The sequence below is a fragment of the Macaca nemestrina genome, chromosome 11 (genome assembly GCF_043159975.1).
Source record: "Macaca nemestrina isolate mMacNem1 chromosome 11, mMacNem.hap1, whole genome shotgun sequence".
Taxonomy (NCBI): domain Eukaryota; kingdom Metazoa; phylum Chordata; class Mammalia; order Primates; family Cercopithecidae; genus Macaca; species Macaca nemestrina.
Genome location: NC_092135.1, coordinates 113,827,722 through 113,851,100, shown reverse-complemented (window position 1 = coordinate 113,851,100; position 23,379 = coordinate 113,827,722). Strand labels below are relative to the sequence as shown.

The following is a 23,379-nucleotide window of genomic DNA, read 5'->3' as shown; positions in this document are numbered from 1 at the left end:
GCCTAAGGTACGTTTTGTCCAGGAAGAATAGTGTTCCTTATCTTTGGGATGTATCTTTGTTCTAATTAAAAGCTTTCCATTGGCTTTGGCCACTCAAAAAGGGACTTTAGATATGTCAAATGAACCCAGCTTCCGAGTTTAGCCAGTTTGTTTGTTTTTTTTAATTACAAACTTTGCTTAAACCACAAAAAATTCACTTCCTCTTTCCAGAGAGAGAAATGGTTTCCTTCCCTGACCATAGTGCGAATGAGAGAAAAGGCTATACGAACTCTAATGCATAGTTCAACAAACAACTCTTAACCTCAGAAAAAAGTGAAAATCACAAATCTATAGGACAGGCACAGTAGCTCATGCCTGTAATCCCAACCCTTTGAAAGGATCACTTGAGGCTAAGAATTTGAGACCAGCCTGGGCAACATAGTGAGACCCTGTCTCTACAAAAAATAAATTAGCCAGGCATGGTGGCCCCGCACCTATAGTCCCAGCTTCTTGTGAGACTGAGTTGGAGGGATTCCTTGAGCCTAGGAGTTTGAGGCTGCAGTGAGCCATGAGTGCACCATTGCACTTCAACCTGCGCAACAGAGCAAGACCCTGTCTATAAAAAAACAAGACCCTGTCTATAAAAATGAAACAAAACAAAACACAAAGTAAACAAAACAAAATCTGAAAATAGCTGAATCTCTAGAGAACAAAACCCAAAACCTTACCTGGTTTAAAGCAGAGCTTTAATTCCACCTCTGTTGAGCGTGAAATTAGGTGGCTTGAATAAAGTCTGAATATCAACAAAAATCAGGGAGATTTGAGGTTGAAGAGGAACCTCACCAGAGACGACTCCTGGCTCTAGTGAGGTCGCATGAACAAAAGTCATTTGTGCTGATACCAATGCCCTGATTGTTGTTGGTGAAATGGTGGGGATCACTGGAGGCTTGCTTTGGGTCCCATCTGGGTAACCAAAATGTCAACCTAAAATAATCAAAAGGGTCAGAATCTAGTTTAAAGTGTTCAAATGCAAAGTGTGAAGATAGCCACCTAGGAAGCACAGACTCCAAAAAATGGAAGTGAGTGTTCTGAAGTGTCGAATTAGTTTATCTTTGGCCAGTGGGAACCTATTTAAGTTGTCTTTTGAATCTTTTGAGCAATCTCAGTAATCTCTGAGAGTCTCCTTATTGTCTGGTATGACAGAATGTTCTAGGCTCATCCTCGACTTTTTCTTTCTCAGACTTGGAATCAGCCATTTTTTCTTTTTCTTTTTCTTTTTGTTTTTTTCTTTTTTTTTTTTTTTGAGATGGAGTCTCGCTCTGTCACCCAGGCTGGAGTGCAGTGGCAAGATCTTGGCTCACTGCAACCTCCACCTCCTGGGTTCACGCGATTCTCCTGCCTCAGCCTCCTGAGTAGCTGGGATTACAGGCACCTGCCAGCAAGCCTGGCTAATTTTTGCATTTTTAGTAGAGACCAGGTTTCACCTTGTTGGTTAGGCTGGTCTCGAACTCCCGACCTCGTGATCCACCTGCCTCAGCCTCCCAAAGTGCTGGGATTGCAGGCGCATGATTGCTTTGATTTAGAAGTGATTAATAGAAACAGCAATATGAAAATTAAGACTCCTTATTGCTCTTAGGTTGATCTTTTCAGAGGATAGAGGTAGGAAATACATATATATATATGTATATATAATACATCATGAATTTATACTGATATATATTCAAATATAGAATAGGACTTTTAACTAAATCTTCTGCATCTTACATTTGTATCTCCTTTCTCTCATGTCAAAAATCCTGGTTTCTGATGGCACCAAGACAATTACTTATTTACTTAATCTCACAATACACCCAACAGTCTCAGAACAACAATACCTACCACTAGTGTCAGTGATTTGATAATTTTAAGATTTATTTGCAGTTCTTTTTGTCCTCAGAGTATATATCTCAATAGAAATTTGTAGTCAGTTTACAATGTTTCAAAGTCATTTGAAATAGTACCTCCATATGGTTTTGCCATCCACCTGATACACAGTTGCATTTACTTGATTAATTTTGCTCTCAATTGTTAAGTATCTCATTTTGTTATGTTTAATTTTATTTTGCAATTATGCAAAATATTTACACTCTACCAAATTCAAATATATATTCAAGGTATATATATACAAGGTATATTCATAGAAGTATTACTTTGACCCTGTCCCTTCTTCTTTTTTTTTCGTCATTCTATTGCTCAGGCTGGAGTGCAGTGGTATGACCTTGGCTCACTGCAACCTCCTCCTCCTGGGTTCAAGTGATTCTTGTGTCCCAGCCTCCTGAGTAGCTGGGATTACAGGCATGCACCCCATGCCCAGATGGGAAACCCCATCTCTATTAAAAATTTTTGTATTTTTAGTAGAGTTGGGGTTTCCCCATGTTGGTCAGGCTGGTCTTGAACTTCTGACCTCAGTTGTTTCACCCACTTCGTCCTCCCAAAGTGCTGGGATTATAGGCATGAGCCACCATGCCTGGCCCTGCCCCTTCTATATAATTCCTTCTTTCATCATAGGTAACCGTTTAAAGAACTATATATGTTAAGCCTTCCATCCCTTTAAAAAAACTTAAGGACTTATCTGAAGATGATTCCATGGTAATATAGAGATAATTCTCATTTCTTTTTGCAGCTGCCTTATACTCCATGGTGTGGCTGTATCCTGATTTATTCTTTGTTGAATCCATTATCTATTATAGATATTTGGATTGCTTCCAAGTTTATTATTATTAATGGTGTTGCAATGCATGGCCTTGTGCATCTTCTTATATTTTTGCCAGTGTATCTTTTGAATAGATTACTCAACATGGGATTGCTGAGTAAATATCTAGCAAGGTATCAGCAAATCTTCCTCTGGAAGAGAGGTGCAATTTTGCATTCCCACCAGTAGAGCAAAAGTGCTTGCTTCCCCAGAGTCTGGTCAACTGTGTATGTGATCAAACTTTTGGATTTTTCCCATCCAATGATAAATGAGAACCAGAATCTCAGAGAAGTGTAAAATTATACTTCTCTTATTATTAGCACTGTTGAGCTTTTTGTAGGTCACTTGAATTTGCTTATCAATTGTTTCTTAGCTTTGTTTGGCAATACAGTGTCATAGGTTTTTTCTTCTCAAATTCTAAAAGCTCTGTTTACGTGAAGAATATTTGCTCTGTGTAATGTAAGTGACACATATTTTCCCTGGTTTGTCATTTGTCCCCTTTTTACATTACTTATGACGCTTCTCACATACAAAGGTTTCTAACTTTATTTTATTTTTTACATCATCAATTTTGTCAGTTCTTTCTCTTTTTACTTCTGGATTTTGAGTCATGATTGGGAACATTTTTCCAAGTGTCATGTAATAAAGCAATTCACTCATGTTTCATGTAGTATTTGTATGGTTTCGTTTTATCACATTCCTGATACACTTGGAATTTATCTTGTTTTATAGTCTGAGAAATGGATCCATTTCCCCCTTTTAAAGTATAGCTATCTATCTGTTAATAGTTATCCTAATACTACTCACTTAAATGTTCATCTTTTCCTCACTAATTTGAGATGCTGACTTTATTATATGTTAAAGTTTCATATGCAGTTGTATTCATTGCAGGGTTTTCTGTTCTACTGAAGGTATCACTAAGGGTTATGACTAAAGTTTGAATTCTAGTTAAATGAATAAGCAGGTCCTTATTCATTTAACAGGTCTGTGTTGCCCAGAGCACAGGAGAAGTTATATAGAATTGTATTAGCCATTGTCTCTGCAGGATAAAAGACATGAAACATTTTGGATGTTTAATGAATAGTTACATGAGTGACTCAATTAAAAAAGTAAATTAGTAAATGATCAAAGAAATACGCTTGAGATATATATTTGGAACAGGACAAAGTTTCTATGAAATAGCAATTAGTGACAATGCAATGGTGAACAGTATAACAGGGAGAAAATAATGGTATTTATAATCTATCTGCTTAGAAAAAGAATAACTTTGTTGCATATTTTAAAATGTGAAACTCTGAGAACTTGTGTGTAAATCTTAAAATACACTCAGATAATTTCATTATATTGAAAATTCTTACTACTGTATTGAAAATAAACCAATGATTAATCCTTTAGTGAAGAGAATCTTTTTTTTTCAATTGTGAATAATTGTAATTTAAATGAGATGTTTTCTTGGTTCAAATTTTGTGTGTAAGATTTTTTAATCGTGAGGCACATTGATGTGTTTTGAAAACAGAGTGTAACAAAAACAGTGACCATTTCTCCTTTGAGAGTGAAAGTAATGACATAAAAAAATAATTAATCTAGGTTTTCATTACACTGAGAAGACAATTCGTAGGCACCATTGTCCAGAAATCTTTGAAAAAATGCCTAATTAGTGTTCTCATCTAGCTTGGAAGAGCCAGAATTCTGAAGGTGTCACCCTGACTTTTGAAGGATTGTACACGTAATTCAACATAGCTGTGTGTGAAGAGCTCTTCACACATCTCCGCCTTTCTTTTAGTTTGACATACAGCACTGCAAAAGAAGTTAATTAATAGTTTTGTAAATAAATTACTTTAGGAGGTACACAGAGAAATTAAAGAAGTGGCGGGAAAGGTAGGAAAAGCATTAAGCGAGAAGGAAAATTGACAAGATTGAGAAAGGAACTTCTCCATCTGGCTAAAGATTCAGGGCTCAAAATTCCTTTTCCAGCCATGACTGGAGTGTGTGGAAGGAAATGACAGCTAGTCCTCACTAAGCACCTGGTGAACAGAAAGGCTCTTTCCATGGTGTTAACTTTGCAGTAGTTCTCTGGGTTTTCTTGCTTTAGGATGTTATAATCAAGACGTATTGAAAGTGTAGCTTCTCTTTTTGTAATCTTGCGATTCTGAGAACCAGCAGTACGAAATGTAGAGAGCAGTGAGATGAAAAACAGCTTGGGAAGAGCAGCCTACTTTATTTTCTCTTACAGCTTGAAAATATTTTTGTTTTATTGAGAGGCCAAGGTTTGAATTGGCCCAATTAATATTCATGTGGTTTTACCACCCTTACTAAGTATACTTAACCTCTCCATTGGACATTTTCCATCTCTTTATTTATTATTATTATTATTATTATTATTATTTTTAACTTGAACTAGCCCTTAGTTTCACAACATTGGCTGCCCTCCCTAGGGGCATGAAAGTTACCTGAATGAAGTTTAACTCTAAAACATACAGTAAACCTTTTAAATTTGGTCACACTTGCCTCTGAGCCACTGTTAATACAACTAAATGGATGCCAAAGTTATTGTGAAAAACATTTTTTCCCTATTCTTTTAATCCTCTTATGTCAAATGGATAAGTGAATTTGTAGAGTATCATCATTCAAATTTGTCCTTGTTCTTCCTGCAGTTTTAACTATAATCTCAACCTCAGAAAATGAAAAACTTCTTCCAACATCTTTGCAAATAATTTCTCTTGTCTATGAAACATTTTATGGCAAAAATATGAGGGAATTATATGGCTTATGGACCCAGTAAAGGTTTGTGCTGAATGTCAGTTGAGGTGCATGGCAGAGGGGCCAAGTGAAGGCAAAGAAAGCAGGTGGGGAAATAGAAAACATTTTTAGTACCTGGTACAACTTAAATTTGCTACAATAGCTTTGTAAGACCCCATTGTGGGAAGATGCTCTGGTGAGGCTTTTTCTGCATCTGGGAATTTTACCATGAATTTCAGGTCTCAACTAGGAAAAAATCTTCACTCAACTTGGTATTCTGGACTTTTCAGGTCTTGTGTCTTTTTGACAGCAAGAGAATAAGATATTTTCATTTATCGGCTCCCAGAAAAGTAAATACTGTTATTTTGAAGGGGTATGTGTTACAGGAGCATCTCACCATGTGCTTCCCCTTCGGATATATTTTAATTCATTTAAAGATAGCCTTAAAAAACAAATATTAGGGACAGTTTTAAGGGGTGGTGATTTTGAAAGTCAGAAACCCTAAGACTGGGTGTGATGATGATTTTAAAAAATTCTTTTATTCACTTATTTTGCAGACAACTATTCAACACCTGTTCTATGCCAGGCACTGTGTTAGCTACTGGAAATGAAACAATGGCTAATACAGTTATAGTTCCTGCCTTTTACAAGGCTTGGTATCTAACAAGGAAGTGAGATAATTAAACAAATAACGTAAGAGTACATACATTTTGTGATAGATAATCATGTAGTTTATCATTCAAACTGGGACCTGAAGATGAAAGGGGAACTCTTAATAATTACCCTGGGCCAAGAGGTTTAAACCGAGATCACCCTGGGCAAAAGGAGATGCTTCTGACCTTAGGGTTAAGAGATCCAGAGATGGTTACAGGACTGTGTATAAGGATCACTTAATCCAGTCTGTATGTGGTGATGGTGGGAGAAAGATTTTTAGGAGGAAATTATGTTGTTACTCATGGGACTGCCTCTTCAGGTGGGTTCTCTCCTGCGGCTCTCTAATGACTGCCTGTACCTCTGGAAGCCAAATGCTTTATGTTTTTATGACCAGGTGGGAGAAAGGAGTCTGCTACCCCAACAGCTCAACCCAAGTCTTAGATTTGAGTCTTATTGGCCTGATGGACTCATGTGCCCATCTCTGAACCAATCACTGTGGACCGGGGAATGGAATATGGAGACTGGCCTATCCTTATAACAGGCGAATTCAGGATAGTGTTAGGGAGGGGAATGGGTTAATAATAAAGCAGTTGGCAGATACTACTTAGCCCAGGGCCTGGTGGCTAGGCTGGTTCTCTTCTTTCTAATCGGAGGCCTCTACCACAAACATGCTCCGCCAGATCATCAGTCAGGCCACGGCATCCGAGCTTGATCCCCCTCTTTGTATTTATTGGAGCTGGAGATACGGGAGCGGCACTGTATCTTTTGCATCTGGCATTGATCAATCCGGATGTTAGTTGGGACAGAAAGAATAACCCAGAACCCTGGAACAAACTGGGTCCCAGTGATCAATACGAGTTCTATTCAGTGAATGTGGATTACAGCGAACTGAAGAAAGAAGGTCCAGATTTCTAAATGAAATGTTTCACTATAAAGCTGCTTTAGAATGAAGGTTTTCCAGAAGCCATCTGCACAATTTTCCACTTAATATATTTCTCCTCTAAATACATGAAATAATGTTGATGTAACCTACTGGAGATTATACTGATTAATAAATAACTGAAACTTGAAAAAATAATAAAGCAGTTCTTTTTTTTTTTTTTTTTTTGAAACGGAGTCTTGCTCTGTGGCCCAGGCTCACGGCAACCTCCACCTCCCGGGTTCAAGCGATTCTCCTGCCTCAACCTCATGACTAGCTGGGACTACAGGGACGTGCCCCCATGCCTGGCTAATTTTTTGTAATTTTAGTAGAGACGGGGTTTCACTGTGTTAGCCAGGATGGTCTCGATCTCCTGACCTTGAGTTCCGCCCGTCTTGGCATCCCAAAGTGCTGGGATAAAGCAGTTTTTATATATAGCACTTATTATGTGCTAGTTATTGTTCTACGAGTTTAATGTGTTGTATTTTTAATTCTCCTAAAAACGCTTTGAGCTAGAAATTATTAATGTCCTCATTTTACAGCTAAAGGGATGGAGGCACAGGGAGGTTAAGGGACTTTCCTGATGTCCCACATCTGGTAAGTGATTAAGCCAGAATTCCAACAAAGGCAACTAGCTCTTATCCGTTACACTCTACCACCCGGGCATCCTGTACAGCAGGAAGTCGTTCTGATTGAATTGAAGAGTGTGAAGGCGAATGGTGGGAAATACTGCTCCCCAGTAATGGTTGGTTTGCCTTCCTACATCAGAAAAAAACAATTACATCATGTTTAAAAACACTAATAGCTGCTTTGTTGAGAGATAATTTACAGACCATACAATTCACCCATTTAAAGTATACAGTTTAGTGATTTTTAGTTACAGAATCCATGACTAATCGTTATTTGTTGTTGTTGTTACAGAGTTGGGAAATCTGTAACAACCCAATAAATTTTAGGACATTTTCATTCCCCTGAAAAGAAACCATTAACAGTCACTCTCATTTTCCCCACCCCTTCCAGCCCTAGGCAACCATGAATCTACTTTCTTTCTCTGAAGATTTGCCTATTATAAATATTTCATGTAAGTGAAATCGTACAATATGTGGTCTTTTATGACTGGCTTCTTTTTCAGTGCTTACTCATGTTGTTGAATGTATCGGTATTTCATTCATTTTTATGGCCTAATAATATGACATTGTATGGATATATCACATTTTATTTATCCACTCATCAACTGTTGGATATTTACGTTGTTTCTAGTGTGTGGCTATTGTGAATAATACTACTATAAACATTCATTTATAAATTGTTTAGGTATATACCTAGGAATAGAATTGCTGAGTCATATGGTAACTCAGAGGAACTACTAAATCTTTTTCCGCAGTGGCTGCATCATTTTAAATTGCCACCAGCAGTCCCGATTTCTCCATGTCCTTTTTGAATACTTGTTATCTGTCTTTTTAAAAAATGTATATTATTAGCACCTAGTAGGTGTGACATTGTATTTTATCATGGTTTTGATTTGCATTTTCCTGATGACTAATGATGTTGAACATGATTTAATGTGCTTATTGTTCATTTGTATATCTAGTTTGGAGAACTGTCTGTTCAGATATTTTGCTCATTTTTAGTTGGGTTTTCTTTTCATTACTGAGTTGAAATAGTTCTCTATCTATTCTAGATATACATACCTCATCAGATATACAATTTGCAAATATTTTCTCCCATTTTGTGGGCTGTTCTTGAACTTTCTATGTGATATCCTTTTCAGTACAAAAGTTTTTAATTTTAATGATTTTCAATTTTTCAATATTTTTCTTGTTTTTGATTGTGCTTTTGGTTTCATATCTAAGCAATCATTGCTAAATTCAAAGTCACAAAGATTTATAGTTATGTTTCCTTCAAAAGTTTTACAGTTAGCTCTTACATTTAGGTTTTAGATTCATTTTAAGCTAATATTTGTATATGGTGTGAGTTAGTGGTCCAACTTGCTTTTACACATGGATATCCAGTTGTTCCAACACCATTTATTTAAAAAATTACTCCTTCTCCATTGAAACTTGGCACTCTTGCTGAAAATCAATCAAAACCAACACAATGGTTTATTTTTGGACTTTCAATTCCGTTTTATTAATCTACATCTTTCCTATACCAGTACCATATTTTCTTGGTTACTGTAGCTTCGTAGTAAATTTTGAAATCAGGAAGTGTGAGCCCTCCTACTTGGTCTTTTTCAACATTGTTTTAAATATTCTGGATTAATTAAATTTTCATTGGAATTTTGGGATCAGCTTGTGAATTTCTGTGAATAAGCTAGCTGTGACATTGATAGGGATTTTGATAAATCTATACATCAATTTGAGAAGTATTGCCATCTTAACAATATTGTTATCTTCCAGTCCATGAACATGGGATGTCTTTCTGTTTACTTGGGTATTCTTTAATTTATTTAAATAATGTTTTTTAGTTTTCAGAGTATAAGGCTTGCATTTCTTATGTTAATTGTACTCCTAAGTATTTTTTAATGCTATTACAAATGGAATTGTTTTCCTAATTTTATTTTTGGAATGCTGATTATAAGCATATAGAAATTCAATTGACTTTTGTGTAATGATCTTGTATTCTGCAACTTGCCAAACTCATTCATAAGTTCTAATATTGTTTTTAATGGATTCCTTAGGATTTTCAGTATATGTGATCTTGTCATCTGCAAATAGAAATAGCTATACTTTTTCCTTTTCAATCTGGATGCCTTTTATTTTATTATGTTGCATAACTGCTCTAACTAGAGCTGCTAGTGCTAGTTTTCTTTTCTGTGATGTCTTCATTTGGTTTCAGTATCAGAATAATACTGGCCTCATTGAATCAGTTGGGAAGGTTTCCCCTTGCTTCTGTGTTTTGGAAGAGTTTATAAAGAATGCTATTAATTATCACTTTTTTTAACTTGTTTTTTTGAGACAGAGTTTTGCTCTGTCACCCAGGGTGGAGTGCAGTGGTGTGATCTTGGCTCACTACAACCTCTGCCTCCTGGGTTCAAGTGATTCTCCTGTCTCAGCCTCCTAAGCTGCTGGGATTACAGGCATGCACCACCATGCCAGATAATTTTTATATTTTTAGTAGAGAGGATGTTTCACCATATTGGCCAGGTTGGTCTTAAACTCTTGACCTCAGGTGATCTGCCTGTCTTGGCCTCCCAAAGTGCTGGGATTACAGGCATGAGCCACCACACCTGGCCTAATTCTCACTTAAATGCTTGGTAGAGTTCACCAGTAAAGTCATCTGGGCCTAGTAATTCAATTTCTTTACTTGTTATAGGTCTATTCAAATTTATATTCCTTCTTAGGTCAGTTTTGTTAGTTTGTGTCTTTGTGGAAGTTCTTATATTTCATCTAAGGTATTTAATTTGTTGGCATGCAATTGTTTATAATATTCCCCTGTAATCTTATTTATTTCAGTAGAACTGTCCCTGCTTCATTTTTAATTTTAGCAATTTGAGTTTTCTCTTTTTTGCTTGGTCAGTCTAACTAAATATTTGCCAGATTTCTTATTCTTTTCAAAGATCCAGTTTTTGATTCTGTTGATTTTATTCATTATTTTTCCTAGCCTTTATACAGTAGTTTATTCTCTAATCCTTATTGTTTTCTTCCTTTGCTTGCTTTTTGTTTAGTTTGCTCTTCTTTTTCTAGTGCCTTTAGGAGGTATGTTAATGACTTGAGATATTTCTTATTTTTTAACATAAGCATTTTCAGTTATCAAATTTCATCTAAGCACTGCTTTAGCTGCATCCCATAAGCTTTGGTATGTTGTGTCTTTATTTTATTTATCTGAGAATATTTTCTAATTTCACTTCTGATTTCTTCTTTGGCTGATTGGTTATTTAGTATTGTGCTGTTTAATTTTCACAAATTTGTAAATTTTTCAAATTTTTTTGTTATCAATGTCTAATTTTACTACATTTTGGTTGGCAAACATACTTTGCATGATTTCAATTCTTTTAAATTTATTCAGGCTATTTTATGACTTAGCATATAGTCTGTTAATGAAAGTACCAAACTCTAAAATATTTTAAAGAAGTTTATTCTGAGCCAATATGAATGATTGCAGCCTGGGGAAACACAGTCTTAAAAAGTCCTGAGAAAATGCACCCAAGGTAGTCAGATTACAGTTTGGTTTCATACATTTCAGGGAGGTAGGATGTATTAGTCTGTTTTCACACTGCTATAAAGAAATGTCTGAGACTGGGTAATTTATAAAGAAAAGAAGTTTAATTGACTGAGTTCCACATGGCTGGGGAGGCCTCAGGAAACTTACAATCATGCCAAAAAGGGAAGCAGGCACATCTTACATGCCTGCAGGCGAGAAAGAGCAAGAGTGAGCGAAGGGGGAAGAGCCCCTTATAAAACCATCAGATCTCATGAGAACTCACTCACTATCATGGACAGGATGGAGGAAACCACCCCCATGAGCCAATCACCTCCTACTAGGTTCCTCCCTCAACACATGAGGTTTATGGGGATTACAATTTGAGATGAGATTTGGGTGGGGACACAAAGTCAAACCATGTCATTGGAGTTATAAGTAAAGACATAAATCAATACATGAAAGGTATATAGAGAGTCAGCCTGAAATGGGATATCTGAAAGCAGGGGACTTATTACAGGTTGTAGGTGGATTCAGAGATTCTTTAATTTCCGGTGGGTTAAAGAGTAAGGCTCAGTCTCTAACTCGGTGTGATTTAACCCTTGCCTTTCATAGCCTTCGGTCTTCTTTATAATTTGGTATTTTATTGCCACAGAGAGTCTGTTTTGTCAATCTTATGATCTTTCTTTTACACTAATGCTGGTCAGTTGTTGTGCCTAAACTCCAAAAGGGAGGGGGTACTATGAGATGTGTCTGCCCTCCCTTCCTCTCATGTCTGGGAACTCAGTGTTTAAGGTTTCTCTGTGGTTCCCTTGGCTAAGAGGGAGTCTCTTCAGTTGGTAGGGGGATTAGAATTTTATTTTTAGTTTACAAGTCTATCCTGGAGAATGTCCCCCATGCACTTGAGAATAAGTGTATTTTGCGGTTTGGGGATGGACTGTTCTATAAATGTCTGTCAGATCTAGTTGGTTTAGAGTGCATTCAAGTCCTCTATTTTCTTATTTATTATCTGTCTAATACAGTAGCCCTCTCCTATCCATGGTTTTCCTTTCCAGGATCTTAATACATGAGGTCAACCATGGTCTGAAAATACCAGATGGAAAATTCCAGAAATAAACAATTCATAAGTTTTAAATTGTGTACTGTTCTGAGTAGATGGTGAAACCTTGTGCTCACTATGTCCTGCCTGGGATGTGAATCATTCCCTTGCCTATATACTACCTGACTGTTAGTCACTTAGCAGCTGTCTTGTCCATCAGATCAACTGTTTTTGTGCTGCAGTGCCTGTGTTCAAGTGACCCTTATTTTATTTTACTTAATAATAGTTTCAAAGTGCAAGAGTAGTGATGCTGGCAGTTTGGATATGCCAAAGAAAAGCCATAAAGTGCTTTTATTTAAATGAAAAGGTGAAAGTTCTCAACTTAATAAAGAAAGAAAAAGAAATCATATGCTGGCCAGGTGCAGTGGCTCAAGCCTGTAATCCCAGCACTTTGGGAGGCCAAGGCAGGTGGATCACAAGGTCAGGAGTTTGAGACCAGCCTGGCCAACATAGTGAAACCCTGTCTTTACTAAAAATACAAAAAATTAGCCAGATGTGGTGGTGGGTGCCTGTAATCCCAGCTACTAAGGAGGCTGAGGCAGGAGAATGGCGTGAACCCGGGAGGCAGAGCTTGCAATGAGCCGAGATCACACCACTGCATTCCAGCCTGGGCGACAGTGCGAGACTCCATCTCCAAAAAAAAAAAAAATCATATACTGAGGTTGCTAACATCTATGTTAAGCATGCATCTTATATCCACAAAATTGTGAAGAAGGAAAAAGAAACCTGTGTTAGTTTTGCTGTTGCTCCTCAAACTGCAAAAGTGCATAATACGTGCTTAGTTAAGATGGGAAAGGCATTAAATTGTGGGTGGAAGACGTGACAAGAAAACATGTTCTGATTGCTATAATTGTTCTATTTTATTATTAATCATTGTTAATCTCTTACCAGGCCTAATTTATAAATCAAACTTCATCATAGTTATGTATATAGGAAAAAAACATAGTGTATTTAGGATTTGATACTGTATTCATGGTTTCAGTCATCTACTGGGGATCTTAGAACGTGTCCACCATGGTTAAGGGGAGACTAGTATATTGAAGTCTTCAACTATCATTGTAGACCTGTCTATTTTTCCTTTCAATTCTGTCAGTTGCTTTTTGTATTTTGGGGTTCTTTTTATAGATGTATATATGTCTATAATTGTAATATCTTCCTGATGAATTGATATTTTAATCATCATAAGATGTTCTTAATTATGCGTAATAACTTTTTTTGGTTTAACGTCTCTTTTGTCTAAATTAGTATGGACATTCCAGCTTTCTTATGATTGCCATTTGCATGACATATATATATTTATATCTTTTTACTTTTAACATATTTGTAAATTTTAATCTAAAGTGTGTCTCCTGTAGACAACATATAGTTGGAACTTTTTAAAAAGTCCAGTTTGACGATCTCTGCCTATTTGATTTGATCATTTAATCATTCATATTGAATTGAATGTTATTATGGTTATAATTGAATTTATGTCTGCCATTTTACTTTTGACTTTCTCTTTCCCTAAGCTCTCCATTAAGCTATCTGCCTTATTTGGTATCACACTAAGCTGTTAGGCTTTACCAATTTCTAGCCTATTGTTTTGACAATTCCTGAGGCATAATTTGTTCCACAGCCTGACCCGGTTAAATTCAAGCAAGAATAATTTTTGAGGCCAGTCTTTGAGATTTGTTCTGATGCCAAGAGTACTCTTCTTAGCTATTTATTTCCCTGATTTTCTCTCTTAAATTAGCTAGCCTATGATTTAGCTTGTTACTCTTACAGAGCTACCAGCCTCCTTTTAATTATTTACCATCAAAATGTCCATTGTTTTTGAGAGTGTCCTTAGGCTTGAACTTCCCCACACACTATTTACAATAAAGTAATTTTTTTCACTGTTGCTCAGGCTCACTGCAACCTCCACCTCCCGGGTTCAAGCGATTCTTCTGCCTCAGCCTCCTGAGTAGATGGGACTACAGGCACACGCCACCATGCTCAGCTAATTTTTTGTATTTTTAGTAGAGACGGAGTTTCACTGTGTTAGCCAGGATGGTCTCAATCTCCTGACTTTGTGATCCGCCTGCCTCGGCCTCCCAAAGTGCTGGGATTATAGGCGCCAGCCACCGCGCCCATCCTAAAGTAATTTCTTTTTGGGAGAGATTCAGAGCCCTCTATTTAATGAATTGCTTCTCTCTCTGAATAAAAACTAAGCTTTGGGTGCTGGGCAGGGGGTAGTAGCCTCTGATCTTCTTATTTTGCTTATTCGGTGTGAAACCTCTGTCCTGTGAGTGAGCTGGAGGGTGATAATTGGGGCCCTAGTGTTCCTGGCCTGCCACATCTGCTGTAGGGGTTCTGGGTGGTAGAACGGAGCTCCCAGCCTCTGGACCACACTTACCAGGATTTAGCGTTTCCAACCTGGAGTTGGAGAGGATGAGAAACACTAACTAGTACCCTGCCCTTTTGGTTGAGATAGCATATCCCTTAACAAGGGAGTAGAGGGAGAGGGAGCCCCACCTTTTGGCCAGTCCCACTCAGAGTGAAACCTTCCTGAAATTGAGCTGGAAGCGGGAGGAAGCTAGTGTGTCATGGCTCAAGTGCCACAACCTCAGTATTCCTACCAAGATTTAGTAGATTTTCTTTAATAGATTTATTTTCCGTACCCTTAGAACAATTTCTAGAAACTTTAATTTTTTAAAAATGATTTTTATCAGTTACAATTGCTTCACTGGAAAATGAGTCCTCAGAGGTCCTCATGTTGCTGGGAGTGGACTCTATAGCTACTTCTTTGCAATCTAAAAATGCTCTTAAATGTGAAAAACAGCATTTTAGATTTTAGCTGTGTTTTGGAAAGTTGACGTAGATATAAAATCCTCACAATGAATGAAGAGGTTGTGGTTAAGGTCCCAGTAGGAAAGACATGGCCCACTCGAAAGGTCAACTAAAGAGGATGGTTTAAAAAATGTGTGAGTAACGTTAAGGCAAACCACCCAGGAATGGTGACAGGGACCAGCACAGCAGGAAGTGGCATCACTCCCTGCATGGTCTGAAGGAAGGCAGAGAGCGGTTACCAGAAATTAGTGCAACCTGGAGTTCTCTGGCAAGAGAGATTCCACCTGATAGGAGTAGTGGCCTAGTGCCAGGATTACAGTCACTGTACAACAGAACCTGGGAGAGAGGGAGAGGGAGTGGGAGGAGGCTGGAGTGGGAAGAAATTTACTTTCAGAAGTGCTCACTCCTCTCACTCTCTGATCTCCTGCCAATGACTCTCATTGGCTAAACTTAATAAAAGCCAGAGGACAAGTGAGCTGGAGTGATATGGTCCACAGAGTGCAGCCTCCCAGGGAACAGAATGGGGCAAAGTGGTGAGTAGATCTATAGTACAAATACAGAACACCCAGCCCGGTGGGCTTCCCTGCATGGCACTTACAGTGCTATAAACTTCAATGCTCTGCTCAATAGATCCTTGCGGAGAACAGTGGGAAGAAGAGGCTGATGGAATGGCATTGATCTGCTTGTAATCTCACATCTCCCAACATGCATCTTCATCAGAGTCCATAGTTCTCAGGTTCTTTAGGAATCACATCTTCAGTGCATTAAGGAACTCAAAAGCAACTTTCAATGCTGTTTTAAGCCAAGGAAGTGGATGCAAAGATGTTAGCAAGGTTGGTAGTGCTCTAGGAAACTGATTGAGAAGAAGCTTTCTCTTTAAGTTATATGATGAACAGAGAGAATCTGCCTTTGTTTTGTGGATCATATCAGCTGTCAAATATGTGGTCTAACAATTGCATGCATTTAGAAGGCAGAGAAAAAAGAAAATTTGCAAATGATCTCATTACGCTTAGTGACAGAGGAATAATATTCTGCAATAAATCACCCAATACCTCACCTTTGGTGATACTCAAATGCTTGAATAACAGCTCATAAAATAAGCTGGAATAACTAACTCATGCTGATGTATAATCTGGTGAATAGGTAGGTCACTGCCTTCAGGTTCTCTCTTCCATAAGCTTGGAGAGAAACCCCTTGGCTGGAGGAATTGATCAGGAATGACAACATCATCAGGTTGGTGTGATTTTGTGCAGGCATTTGCTAGAGTTCTGCCAGAAATTTCCTTGATGCTCAAAGCTCCCACTTCTCCTCTTTACTATTTGTAGCTTATTTTTTCCTTAACTATTTTTTATATTTACTCTTCTTCAGGCTTCTACTCTGTGCCTCTAAAGACTCAACAAGGATGCTATTAGTTGTTTTTCTCCTCCCAGTGACCCATAAAACCTTATCCTGGTGTCTGGTGATACTTCCCTGGCAATTATTCATTCACCAACACCACCTTCCACCTTGTATAGGAAGGCCCCTTCTTGGCAAATGAAACTCCCACTTAGCACTTCATGGCTCAAAGTAGAGCTGCTGCCCCTCACCCTATGCCTCCAGCCCCACTCCAATGGAATAGTTTCATGCTCACAGCAGTTTTAAGTAAGGCATAGCTTTTCTTGTCCCAGAAGGGTAGAAATGGGGATGGGGTAGAGGGATGTATTAAGCACAATTGCAATAAGGACTTTGGAGCCTTCAGGTCCCAGGCAGATCATATTTTAATACTTGTGACTAAGACCGAGCTATAAAACTTGGAGAAGATTGTAAATGCTTTGTTTTACAACATATAAATAACAGCCTGACCCTTGTTTAAAAAAAATTCTGACACTTGTTAAAACAGTAAGGAAGACTTTATTCAGGACTATTGCAATAGGTATCAAGACTATTAAAGTAGGGGAGAGACATTGGGTTCAACTCTGAATATAGCAAAGCTGTTGGGCATTTATAGCCAATGAACAGAGTGAAGGGGTCCGTGAATGGAAAATTACTAAGAGGAGACAATGAGGATAGGGAGATTCTTCTAAAGAGACTAACAGAATTCTTGCTGAAGGCAGGCCAGGGTGATTAGATATCAAGGGTGGGGGATTTTTGCTAGATTGACTTAGCAGAATTCTTGCTAAAACTGGACTAGGCAGGACAAAGACAAGGCCCAAAGATGAAGCCTCTTTGAGAATAGGGCACAAAGAATCTGGTCTAAAGTTTGTTTACAGAGACAGTCTTTGTTGTTATCCTCTATGGTGTTAAGTTGCTAAGCTTAACTTGGGTTTTCCATCCCTGTCCTTATGTCAATGACTAAGCTTACCCCAAACACAAGTACACACAGTCTTCATTAACAGAAAGTAACCACTAAAAGAGAGCAAAACAAATAAACCCATCTCCTACTGATTAAGTAAGCTAACTTGTAGAAACTTCTAGATTTAACCAGCTCCACCTCCCTCCTTTTCCTCCTTGCTTTGCTGAAAGTAAGTGCATTATTGCATTGTAAGCTGTGGGATTCTGCTATGTATACTGTGTGCTGTCAAAATAATATCTGTTCTCAGGTTCAAAGTGATACAAGTAAAATCTTTGGAGATGTGTGCTAGGTGACACAGAAAGCAAACCAGAGATTTCCTTGCAAACACAAACTCAGTGGCCTAGTGTGACTAAGACTTCCCATGCCTGGTTTGGAGTTAAGCCAAACCACGCTTGACACAAAAAGGAGGAACTCCTAAACTCATGTACTGCTCAATCATTCCCCAAGTAACAGTCTTGACTAATCAGAGGAGTCTTGGTTTTAGTAGAAAAAGATAAGAATGTACGTGTTGGTTATAAGTTGGTTTTCCCTGAGTTGCCTTTCTGAAGCCATAATGCACATAAAGAAAATAATTTAAATAGCAAAACGTTTTAAATGGCAAAACTTGTATTGACAAAGTAATCTATATTTGAATATTTGATTTTTAGCTAAGTAGATGCATTTATAGAAAATGAAAGAAAGGAAAAAGGAAATTATTGGGGCCCAAGGCATGATACCCCAAAATATAGCATCTTGACAATTGAGAAAGTCACAGAAGCAAGAAGGTCACTCTGAGCTTCTCCCATTTTTCTCCCCTAAAACATGGCCATAAATAAAAATTCTCGGCCAGGAGCAGTGTTTCACGCCTGTAATCCCAGCACTTTGGGAGGCTGAAGCGTGTGGATCATGAGGTCAGGAGTTTGAGACCAGCCTGGCCAATATGGTGAAATCCTGTCTCTACTAAAAACACACAAATTAGCCGGGCGTGGTGGCATGAGCCTGTAGTCCCAGCTACTCAGGAGGCTGAGGCAGGAGAATTGCTTGAACCCGGAGGGTGGAGGTTGCAGTGAGTCAAGATTGCACCACTGCACTCCAGCCTGGGCGACAGAGCAAGACTCCATCTCAAAGGAAAAAAAAAAAAAAAGGAAAAGAAATTCTCTGAACTATCTTGCTAAGTCCCTCTTAGTTTATTACCATTGGGGTCATACTCCCTTTTTGTCCAATCATAGTTCTACATGACTGCCCATTCTTAGAACCTAAGCAAAAAAAAAAAAAAAAAAAAAAAAAAAAGAAAGAAAAAAAAAATCACAATTTCCCCTGGTTTGGGGGTATTCATTTCTGAAGCCTCCCATGTCATGTAAAACTCTAGTTAAACAATTTTGTTATGATTTTATCTTGTTAATCTGTCTTTTGTTATAGGGGTGTCAGCCATGAACCTTGTCATCAGTGAGAAAAAGATAATACCTTTTCTCCCCTTCAGAATACGTTTCAACAAACCTGGCTTAATATTTTAGCAAAAATGATACGAATTTTATTTGGAGTATACTGGGATAATGAAAATATTTATCCTAAATTATTTTTTAAAAACCTGATGTCTAAGAGAGTCTATGTAGGGATTCTGGAGAAATATGCTAGACCTTCATAGATTCAGAAATTATCTGACTTAGAAGGAGCTATATATATAATCTAATCTACCTCCCTCATTTTCAAATGAACAACTGGAAAGTCAAGGAAAATATTCTAAATGAGTTTTCAATAAAAAGTACCAGTCATACAGGCATTTTTTTAATGCTCTGAAAATTCTGATGCCAATATTTTCAATATAACATTGTGTATGACTGTGATTTTCACTAGCATAACTGAAAAGAGATTAGTCTAGGAAAAAATGCTTATTTTGGTACAAAAAGACCAGAAAAGTAGTAGAGCAAAGGATGAATTCTAGGAGACTTAATATTAAGGTCCCCACAAGGAATTTCATCAAGAACAACCTTACCGCTAAATATTTGAATTTAATGATAAAAATAACTCTTCTAAGCACCAGAAAAGGACTACTAAACCACCCCCTTTTGCCTTAGATTCATCTCAGGGCACATTTCTCTTTGGCAATAAATCAAATATGGAATATGGTAAAAATTACAGGGGTTGGTGATGCCTGTGGAAATGTTACATTTTGGTCGTAATTTTCTGTTCTAAAGAATGGTTTATGATATTCCATTGAGACTTCTGTGCCCTAGGAGTAAGGATAAGCTCCACACCGGAGTTTGTATACAACAGTGGGTTTTAGGATACCTCTTTGTAAACAGGCTGAGAAAGAGGCTCATCTATGAATTGCTTTAGATTGAAAGAAAAAAGAAAAGTGCTGGGGTCTCACCCCTAAGTCTTCAGCTTTGTTCTTCAGTGAATGTAAACTTAACCCAAGGCAGTGAAGCAGCAGATGTGATAGAGCACCTAAGAAAACAGGAAGCCCTGAGGCTGGGAGCTGATGAGCACGTATGTGTCTTTCAGGAGCGTTTGGGGTAAATAAAAAGCACTGGGCTTCAGGCACATCTCTCTGGTCGCCTTAGAGTGGCTCGGGAGAACAGGAGCCAGCACAGTGCTGAGAGCTTTTGCTGCTATATCTTGGACTTTTGTGCTCAGAAAAGACTCTGGAGTCAGCTAGGATTCAGGTCAGGACTTGGCCCCTCTGAGTTTATCTCACTCTTCTCGGAGAACCTCCTGCTGGGTCTGCAAGGCAGTTAATCTGACAGTGAGCCCAGAAAGCAAAATTCCATTCACGATGGGTTCAGTGACTCACACCCGGTGAGGTGAAAAGAAGTGATGGGCAGAATAGGAATGTCTGCATAGGTCCACTTCTTTCTGGCTTTGGGAATGGGGGTAAATTGCTCGACCTCATTCAGCATCAGCTTCCTCATTTGTCACAAAAATACCATTTTACCTTACAGGATTGTAATGAAGACCAGCTGAGCTTGTGCACGGAAATTGCTCAGCGCAGTCGTGCCAAATGGCTTTGACAGGCCAGTGTCGTTCCCCTAGGCACAGCCTCTGTGTCCCTTAGAATGGCCAGACCACCTGCCCTCATCTATAGGGATGACCTGTAGCCACTTACTCATTCACCACACTGTGAAGCATGTCTTCTCCCATTCAAAACCCTCTGCTGGTGTATCAAATTTTGGACTGCTTAGAAGAAAATCAGTAGAAAACAAGTCCCTTTTGGCTTCTGTTGCTGTGTGAGCTGGTATTAAGTAGAAATTTCTCTACGAAAAGTTAAAGGACTCCTTCTCTGACACTAAAGACACATGATTGTGCTAATGTTTCAAATCTGTGCCAAGATGGCTGTTTGGAAGACAACTAAATGTTTCACTGTGGTCTTGTATCTCATGATCAGAAAAACAACAAACCAAAAAACAAAACAACAAAACCAGGCTCAGCCACCTTCAGGACGCAGCTCTGCTCCCAGTTCCCATGCTCTGCAAGAGAATTTTGTAAATCCATCTGCTGCAGGAAGTTAGGCAAAGCCATAGCTGTAGAAATTCAAAACAGCAGGGTTTAACTAAAGAATATTCTTCCTGGAAATGTACATATTTAAGCTGCTTCAGCAGAGCTGTCTCTAGCCTCAGGACCCAGGAAAGCTCTGTGGAGTCTGGGAAATGCACATTGGTTTCTCCTCATGGTGAGGGGGATCCTCACAGATACAAGGCTCAACTCGGACTTTGAAACACTAGGCGAAGGGCAGAGTCATTCTGTAGCAGGGGAGAGCAAGAGTGTTTGAGTCACCCAACTCTTTTGCTTTTTCAGGGGAGGTTGCATATGTAGTGAAAAGAGCATATCCTTTGGAGCTGGACAGACATGAGCTCAACTCCTGGTCCTGCTGGTTTTTTCCTTTCTTTCTTTTTTATTTTGAGACAGAGTCTCCCTCTGTCTCCCAGGCTGGAGTGCAGTGGTGTGATCTTGGCTCACTGCAACCTCCGCCTCCCGGGTTCAAGAAATTCTCCTGCCTCAGCCTCCTGAGTAGCTAGGACTATAGGTGCATGCCTCCATGCCCAGGTAACTTTTGTATTTTTTTTTAGTAGAGACCGGGTTTCACCTTGTTGACCAGGTTGGTCTCGATCTCCTGACCTCAAGTGATCTACCTGCCTCGGCCTCCCAAAGTGCTGGGATTGTAGGAGTGAGCCATGGCCCTGCTGCTTTCTAAGTGATCTGGGGGTGTTTCTTTCATCTGTAAAGTATGGTGACGCCTACCTTATGAGATTTCTGTGAGGATGAGATGAGACAACGTATGCACGGCATCGCCTACAAAATAGATAAGTTCTCAGTACATAAGTTTTGGGAAGTAGGTTGGGAAGCACACAAAAGCCCATGTGTTGCATGGTGTAAAGAAGCCAAACAGTATTTGTGTAGTTCATATATCGTTTATCTTAGTGTGCAGGAGAGTTCTGGGCTTGATGCAGTTAGGACTCCTCGGTTATCTTTAGATCGAATGCACCTTCCGGTTTAGCACAGACTTTGAAACTCTATTTTTGGTATAGAGTTCAGTCTTGGGACTACAGAGAGTGTTAAGGGCAACCAGGAGGACTCTCTTAACCATTGAGGTCTTGCATTTTCACAATTCTTGAGTTTTGAGAACTTTCCTGGGTCTTAGATTACGCCCCTAATGGTCTTTTGCTGCAAAGCAAAATATGACCTAGGAATTCCAGAAGATGCCTTAAGGAGGGCCAAAGAGCGATTTGGCTGAATATCAATCCCTGATAGCTTGCTTTTGAACTCAGGATCCCTGACCCTTGGCAAAGTGTCTGAAGAACCCTTTGGATTCCTTGGAAGATTAAGAATAAGGAGCTTCCATTTCTTATTCCAGGAAACCACCTCTGACCTTATGGAAACCTGAGCTGAGAAGCCAAGGTTAAGTTGGATCAGTGGCGAGGGCTATTAAGTGCGGCCCTATGTAACTGGATGGACTTTATTATTATTATTATTTTGAGACAAAGTCTCACTCTATCACCCAGTGGCATGATCTTGGCTCACTGAAACCCCCACCTGCTGGGTACAAGTGATTCTCCTACCTCAGCCTCCCAGTAGCTGGGGCTACAGGTACACACCTGCACACTTGGCTAATTTTGTATTTTTTGGTAGAGATGGGGTTTCACCATGTTGGCCAGGCTGGTCTTGAACTCCTGACCTGAGGTGATATGCCCGCCTTGGCCTCCAAAAGTGCTTTGGTTACAGGCATGAGCCACTACACCTGGCTTTTATTTCTTTAACAGGCTTCTGGGAACTGCTAGTTTCCGATTCTGTAAAAGCAAAGCTTGGGAAGACCATATTCTTGCCCTCATAAGATTCCATTCTCTACCTTACTCCAGATGCCACTGCTTTAAATACAGACACCTTATTTTCCCCAATCTCAACCCTCAGCAAATCACTTTTATTCTTCTGTTTCTTGAAATATTTGACAATAACTTTTGTGGGGAAAAAGAAATGGTGTGGGTGTATTGGAAACAGGGGAGAAATCTGGTTCTAGGGCTTGGCTTTCTACTAAATTACGTCTCTCTGAACCAAATTCCCTTCACTGGTAAATGAGTTGTTAGAGGTTCTCAACTCTACTGCCCATCAGTATTATCTATAGTTGCTTTTTCAACATCTGGGTTTGGATTCCTGGAATTCACCCCAGACCTATTTTATTTACTTAATTTTTAGAAACAGGGCCTTGCTCTGTCACCAAGGCTGGAGTGCAGTGGTATGATCATAGCTCACTGTAACCTCAAACTCCTGGGCTCAAGTGATTCCTTCCACTTCAGCCTCCTAAGTACCTAGGAGTACAGGCCTACACCACCATACCTAGCTAATCAAAAAATTTTTTTTTTCATAGAGATGGGGTCTCATTTTGTTGCCCAGGCTCATCTCAAACTCCTGGCCTTAAGTAATACTCCTGCCTCAGCCTTCCAAATTGCTGGGCTTACAGGCCTGAGCCACCATGGCTGGCCAGACCTGTTCATTCTGACTCTCTG

General features: G+C 38.9%; 1 pseudogene; it reads left to right on the top strand.

Moving 5' to 3' along the window:
- The first annotated feature begins 3,115 nt into the window (after positions 1-3,115).
- On the top strand, positions 3,116-7,169 carry LOC112426545 (cytochrome c oxidase subunit NDUFA4-like; annotated as a pseudogene).
- Positions 7,170-23,379: the final 16,210 nt, after the last annotated feature.